Raw genomic sequence first — 6331 nt, forward strand, 5'->3', positions numbered from 1 at the left:
TCTTCACTGTAGACAGCTAAATAATAAGAAAAAACAATTATTGATCTAAATGAAGCGGAACTGTTTTTGGTTCGGACACAAACAGTTGAAGGCGGAGTAGTGCAAGATGGATTTTTGTGTGTTTGTGAACGCACAAATACCACGAGAATTCAACTTGCAGGCAAAGTTAGAAAAAGGTGATAAAATTACTGGGACAATTTAAAACAATTAATTTTCCACCACTTCAAAATATCCAAATATGTACATTTGTGATATACATCAAGTTGTTAGGTAGGATATTTGTTATCCAGGGCATGGTAATGCTTAGAGGACCTAAATAAAGGCAGCTGGTTTCAGTCGGATTCCGGAGACATCTTATGTCTTATCTGAAAAGGGTTCTTCTTCAGCTCTATAAATTCAAAAGAACTAAAAAATCTCTTCAGATAAGATGTAAAATGTCTTCAAATTTTAGGAAAACATTCAGCTACCTTCTTTCAGACTCTTATCAGAATATGCTAAGCACACATTGTACAGTTGCTAAAAATCAGATTCATCTGTGTGTTAATGTAGTGAACTTCTATAATATGTCCTTCCACTGTCAGCAAGCCCTGGTGTCCATGACAATGATCTATGCTTATGTGCTGAGATGGTGGATGAAGGAGGGCTCTTGCCGCCTCCATCAATCCATCCCTGCACATAACAGGGGAGCTTCGGTAAATGGCTGTATCTTTATCAATACAGATGTAATAGGGGGGTTTCTCTCCCCTGAGTGTATATCCCCTTATGACATAATTTTTGCCAGAAGAAATTTTAGAGGCCATTTCCTCAAAGAGGATCAGTTTTGTCACAGACTGTCACTGGTGATGACAGCCAATTTTTTTTTTTTTTGTTAAAGCCGGAAAGGTGCTGTTATTCCTAAATGTCCAAGTCAGGACTTTTATTTGGCCCTCTTCAAGGAGGACGTGAAATTGGAGAGCAGAGGGTGGTTTGCTGTATGGGCCACTCTTTGCCGTATTCAGGACAGCTTTAAATGCCATTCTGTAATGAAAGGGGAATGAAACTTTGTTAATATATTTACAACATAAACATATGTTGTATAAAAAATACAATAGTGATGAGGCACTTTTCTTCAGAAAAATGAATCTATGCTCTGATCATATGTCCCGTAAAGTCTGTAATACAACCTTAAAGGAGGTGAATGTTGAGCAGTAGCTGGGATGTTGAGCTTTATTTGTAGAGCAAAACAAGATGTGTGAGAACCCACAATAGACCCCTTGCAATCACATGACTCCGTTACCCAGAACCCCTTGCGTGGCGGCCATATTAATTGGCACGCCATTTTCTACACAACGCGCGATATTCACCCTTACCCAACATGCGATCCAAGTCTTATGTGGATGAGTTACAGCCTTCTGATAAGGCAGTTTACTTCGCTAAATGTACAAGGATCGGTAATGCGGACCCTATGGCTCTTCCTGATAAGGATTTTTCTAGCAATCCCGATGATTGGCCATCAGTTTGCTATGCAGATCTGGTGAACTACCTTGTGTTGTCACCCACCCTAACGTACAGTGGCGATCAGATGAAGGCGTACAAGAGTTTGGAAGCCCACAAACAGTTCACTGCCGGATGGATACGTGAACTGTCTGTTTGTTACCTGAATGATGTAGCAGTTGTCCGTGGAAGGGTGAGTTTAATGTTGTTTATTCTCATAACTTAGCTGCATATATTCTGATAACATCTGACCCTAAACTGTAAACATTGCTTTGGCAACAGAGATGCAGTCTAATGTGATCGGACTAAAGCCGGGCGTACACTGTACGAGTTTTTGCCCTTTTCGGGCCGATTCTTCAGTCGTGCGAGCATTTTTAGAATCGGGCCGAATTTCAGCTTGATCGTAGAGGGGGGAGGAGGGGCGATTGGGTTGTCACGACTACCTCCCGATCAGGAATCGGACGATCGGTTGAAAATCAAACATGTTTGAAATTCATTCGGCCGTCGTGAGGTTTTCGTGAGCGCATCCTGTTGTTCAAGCAGGAGCGCCCTCCCCCCTCTCCCTCCCCACCAAGAGAGGGAGGGGAGCGGGCGTCCCCGAAGCGACCTCCACCCGGCCCGGTCCTGGGACACGCGGGGCCCGGACGTCGGCTCGCAGGGGGGTTGGGGAGGGCGAGCGTTGTGGTCTGCGCGACGCGCTGGCCGTCTTTTTCCGTACGGGGGCTGCGGGCCGGGCGGTCTGCCGTGCCGCGTTGCCGCCGGCGCGTCTTGTCTTTCCTCTCTCCCCTCCGTTCCCCCCGACGCCCGGTGCCTCCCGTGGTCTGGGTCCCTGTCACCCACCGGGGCACGACGTACAGTGTGAGCACTCCGTCGCGTCCGAGCGTCGCGCCGTACAGATCGTGAGCGGTGAACTTTTAAACCCTGTGGTTCCGTCGCACAGTTTGAGATGTATATAAGTACCACGACTGAAAAACTCGTACAGTGTATGCCCGGCTTAAGGTGCAGTCTGATCTTATCAACTATGATACTTGGTAGTATAATGTAAGACAAGCAGTTTGCTTTCATTTTACTGTTTACATCTTTTAGTTTATTCTCAATTAAAATTGAGTCAATTTTTAATCTTATATAAAACTGCATTTTCCTTATTCTAATTTCCATGACACTAAAATACATTTTATAATTTTTACAGGTTATGCATTCTCAGAGTGTCAGAGCCACCCCTACACGCACCTGGATACTGGCTGAGAAGGAAGGTGCGATCATATCTGCCAACTGTGATTGCAAGGCTGGCCTCGCTTCAACCTGCACCCATGTCGGTGCTCTACTCTTCAAGCTAGATGCTGCATCACGGATAAGAGAGAGGAAAACAGTGACGTCTAAGAAGGCTTACTGGATGCTCCCCCCTGCCATGCGTGACTTGTCATCTCTTAGCGCTGAGGTGTCTGCTGTAGACTTCCAGTCGTCTAGGAAAAAGCGCTTGAAGTTGGATGAAGTAATAGACAACTCCCCTTCTCCACTCATGACGTCCACTCCCAAACCTGCACCACTGGCTAATCCAAAGCGAAACTGTTCTGTCACCAAGTCGACAGGAGGCTTTCTGGAAAGCACTCAGTGTGCATGAGCCAACAGCCAGTGCCCTCGCCATCCAGCCGAATTATCAAGAACCATTCATGCCTCGCTCCACTCTACCTGAAATCCCATTGCCCCTTCTGCAGCTACGCGAGGAACGCTTCTTGGGAATGCAGCGGCAAGAACTTACAGAGTATTGCAGTGAACTTGAAATAGCAGTTACTGCTGAGCAGGCCACTGCAGTGGTGGAAGCTACCCAGGACCAGGCAAAGTCGAAGCTGTGGTACACATTTTGTGCTGGTCGCCTAACTGCGTCAAAGATGAAGGCCATATGCAGAACTTGTATGGATAAACCAGCACCGAGCCTCATCAAGGCTGTATGTTACCCGGAGCAGTGCAAGTTTAAAAGTGCAGCCACTGCCCATGGAATCAAATATGAAAAACAGGCTCTAGAAGACTACGTCAAAATCATATCTGCTAGTTATCAAGATGTTCAGTGCTACAAGTCTGGACTTAGACTTAACCCTGTCTATCCTGAACTAGGTGCGTCACTGGACAGTATGGTAAAGTGTGGCTGCTGTGGAACTGGTGTGGTTGAGGTCAAGTGTCCTTTTACCATACCATCTCAACACCAGCAGCATGACTGTTTTCAAACAGACTCACCTGGATCACTTGTGATGAAGAAAGACCATGAGTACTACTATCAAGTACAATCTCAGATTTATGTATGTGGAGTAGACTATGCAGACTTTGTTGTATGGGTACAAGGTACCATGGTTATAGTACGCATATTTCCAGACAAAAATTTCTGGTCTGATGTTTATCCAACAGCCCAAAATTTTTTCCGAAAAGTGGCTTTACCGGAAGTTTGTGGTGCGTATATTTCTAGAAGAGAAAAGAAATGTTTTTCTCCTACTAATTAAAACAGATATGAAGTGTATTTTTCTTTGTTAGCATTTTTAGTATACATTTTTGTGTTTAGTAAATCATATTTGTATTACACGGTTCGTAGCGGTTCGTAGCGGTCTTTGAATTTAAAAGTCTTTGAATTTGCAAGGAATGCATGTATATGCATTTTTAATTGAGTATGAAATTTTAATAATAGATTCACATGTCTCTGTCTAAGTTTTAAGTTCTTATAATAAGTTGCATCTTGTGTTTATATTTAATGGAATATCCCTGTAAAAATACTCCATGAAAGGTCAGAAAAATCCTGTCAATATATCTTTTGTTGTGTTTTATGTGTATATCTATAGAATGTGTGTGTGTGTGTGTGTGTTCGTATGTGCAATGTTTAATAACATTACATACAATACATTAATGCATATCTGTTTTATGATCAGTTAAGTTCAAAAGGACATATATGTTCTGTATAATAATGTAGGAATATTACCATTTTATCTTATTGCCAAAAGTTGGTTTCACTGTGATATTGCAAATGATTGGTAACTGATTCAAGATTAAATAAAGATTGAAATGTGATTTTTAAAAATGTTTCTTTATATCAATATATATATAATATCAATACATATAGAACAGTTAAACAGCATCCATCTAATATATATATCCCACAGTCATGTGCTTGGTAATGACTTGTTGCCTGTTGGCACCAAGCCACCACTAGGCACATGGCTTAGCATGCTTACCCCAAAAATATTAAATAGAAATTTGGCTAACAGGTTATTATAAGTGTAAACACAAACAGAACATTAAGTTATAACACATTTATTAAATCACAAAGTGATGTTGGGAGAAGCAGCTGCAGCTAAACTTGACACAATCCCAATGTCTGACAACACCATCCAGCGACGAATATCCGACATGGCTTATGATGTCAAAGAGCAGGTGGTGAACAGCGTTCGCAAAAGCCCCATCCATGCCATTCAACTGGATGAGTCCACTGACGTCGCACACTGCGCTCAATTGATGGTGTACATCAGGTTCATTGAAGAGCTAAGTGTGCGCCAAGATTTTTTGTTTTGTTTTGATGCGCTGGACAAGACAGCGCTGCCACTCAGTTCTGTTAAACCGGTCATCAGCGCGCATCTGAGCGGGCTGTCTAATCAGTTTGGAGACTATTTTGGAGAGGAGCCACTAAGAAACCAGTAGGTGAGAAACCCCTTCTCTTTCCCACCCACAGTTCACGATGAACTGAGCATCCAAGAGGAGGAGGCTCTTGCTGAGCTCAGCTCTAATCTGGATTTAAAACAGAGACGGGTGGAAATGTTTTTCCATTACAAAATTCTGGTTAAGTGTCGAGGGCGAGTTTCCCCATGTGTCTGCCAAAGCCATGAGAGTCCTGATCCCCTTCACCTCCACTTACCTGTGTGAATGTGGGTTTTCCGCTCTCACCTTGATCAAGAACAAATACCGGTCAAGGCTGGAAGTGCAGGATGACTTTTGGCTCTTTCTTACTTCTGTGCAACCCCACATCGAACAGCTTTGCGCATCAAAGATGCGTCCTCATTGTTTGCATTGAGAACATGGTTGTTAAAATAGCAACAGGTTTAAATTTCGTTTAGCCTAAAAAGAAAATCAAAATATGTTGACATGTGTTAAATTCAGCTTCTTTATTTTTATTATTTTCGCCGACGTCTCCTGTTGACGTGAGTTCAGTTCGACATTAGTGTCTGTCTGGTTCAGTTTGTCTGTTGTTGAAAACAATAAAGAAATGCCTTGTTTTATGGATGTACTTTCTTAAAATAACGAAAAAAAAAAAAAAAAAAAAACACAACATGTATTAGGCTGTCAGGAAACTGTTCTGGTGAACCCGAATTTAGCCACACACAGAGCCACGTTTAACAGTTTTATTGAAGTTGGTGGAGTTTGGGTTAGGGTTAGGGAGGTTTTTGTCCAAATTTAACTTTGTTGAGTTAAACTCTTAGACATTTATTATTACCCTCAATTTTTCAACCTGTCCAATCATTTATACATTATTTATATGTTATGAATTGGAGTTTTACACTAGCAAAGCTGAAAAGTTTTTTTTTGTAATTATATGTTGCGGGGCATTTTGGTGGCTCGACCTGGTAAAGTCATCGTCCGTTAGTTACCACCAGCTGTTTTAATCATTAGCCACCTGTTGATGCAGGAATCATTACCTTATTTTAAGAGAAGCCCCACAACTATTCATAACCTTTTACCTACGTTTCTCTCTGCTAAACCAGCACCGAGGCAGACGTACACTAAAACAAAACTAGATATGCTTAATTTAAATCATAAAGTCTATTCATAATTTCTCATTGAAATAATTTGACAGAAAGTCAACCTTTGTGGCAAAGAGCATGAA

The sequence above is a fragment of the Fundulus heteroclitus genome, unplaced genomic scaffold (assembly GCF_011125445.2).
Source record: "Fundulus heteroclitus isolate FHET01 unplaced genomic scaffold, MU-UCD_Fhet_4.1 scaffold_81, whole genome shotgun sequence".
Taxonomy (NCBI): Eukaryota; Metazoa; Chordata; class Actinopteri; order Cyprinodontiformes; family Fundulidae; genus Fundulus; species Fundulus heteroclitus.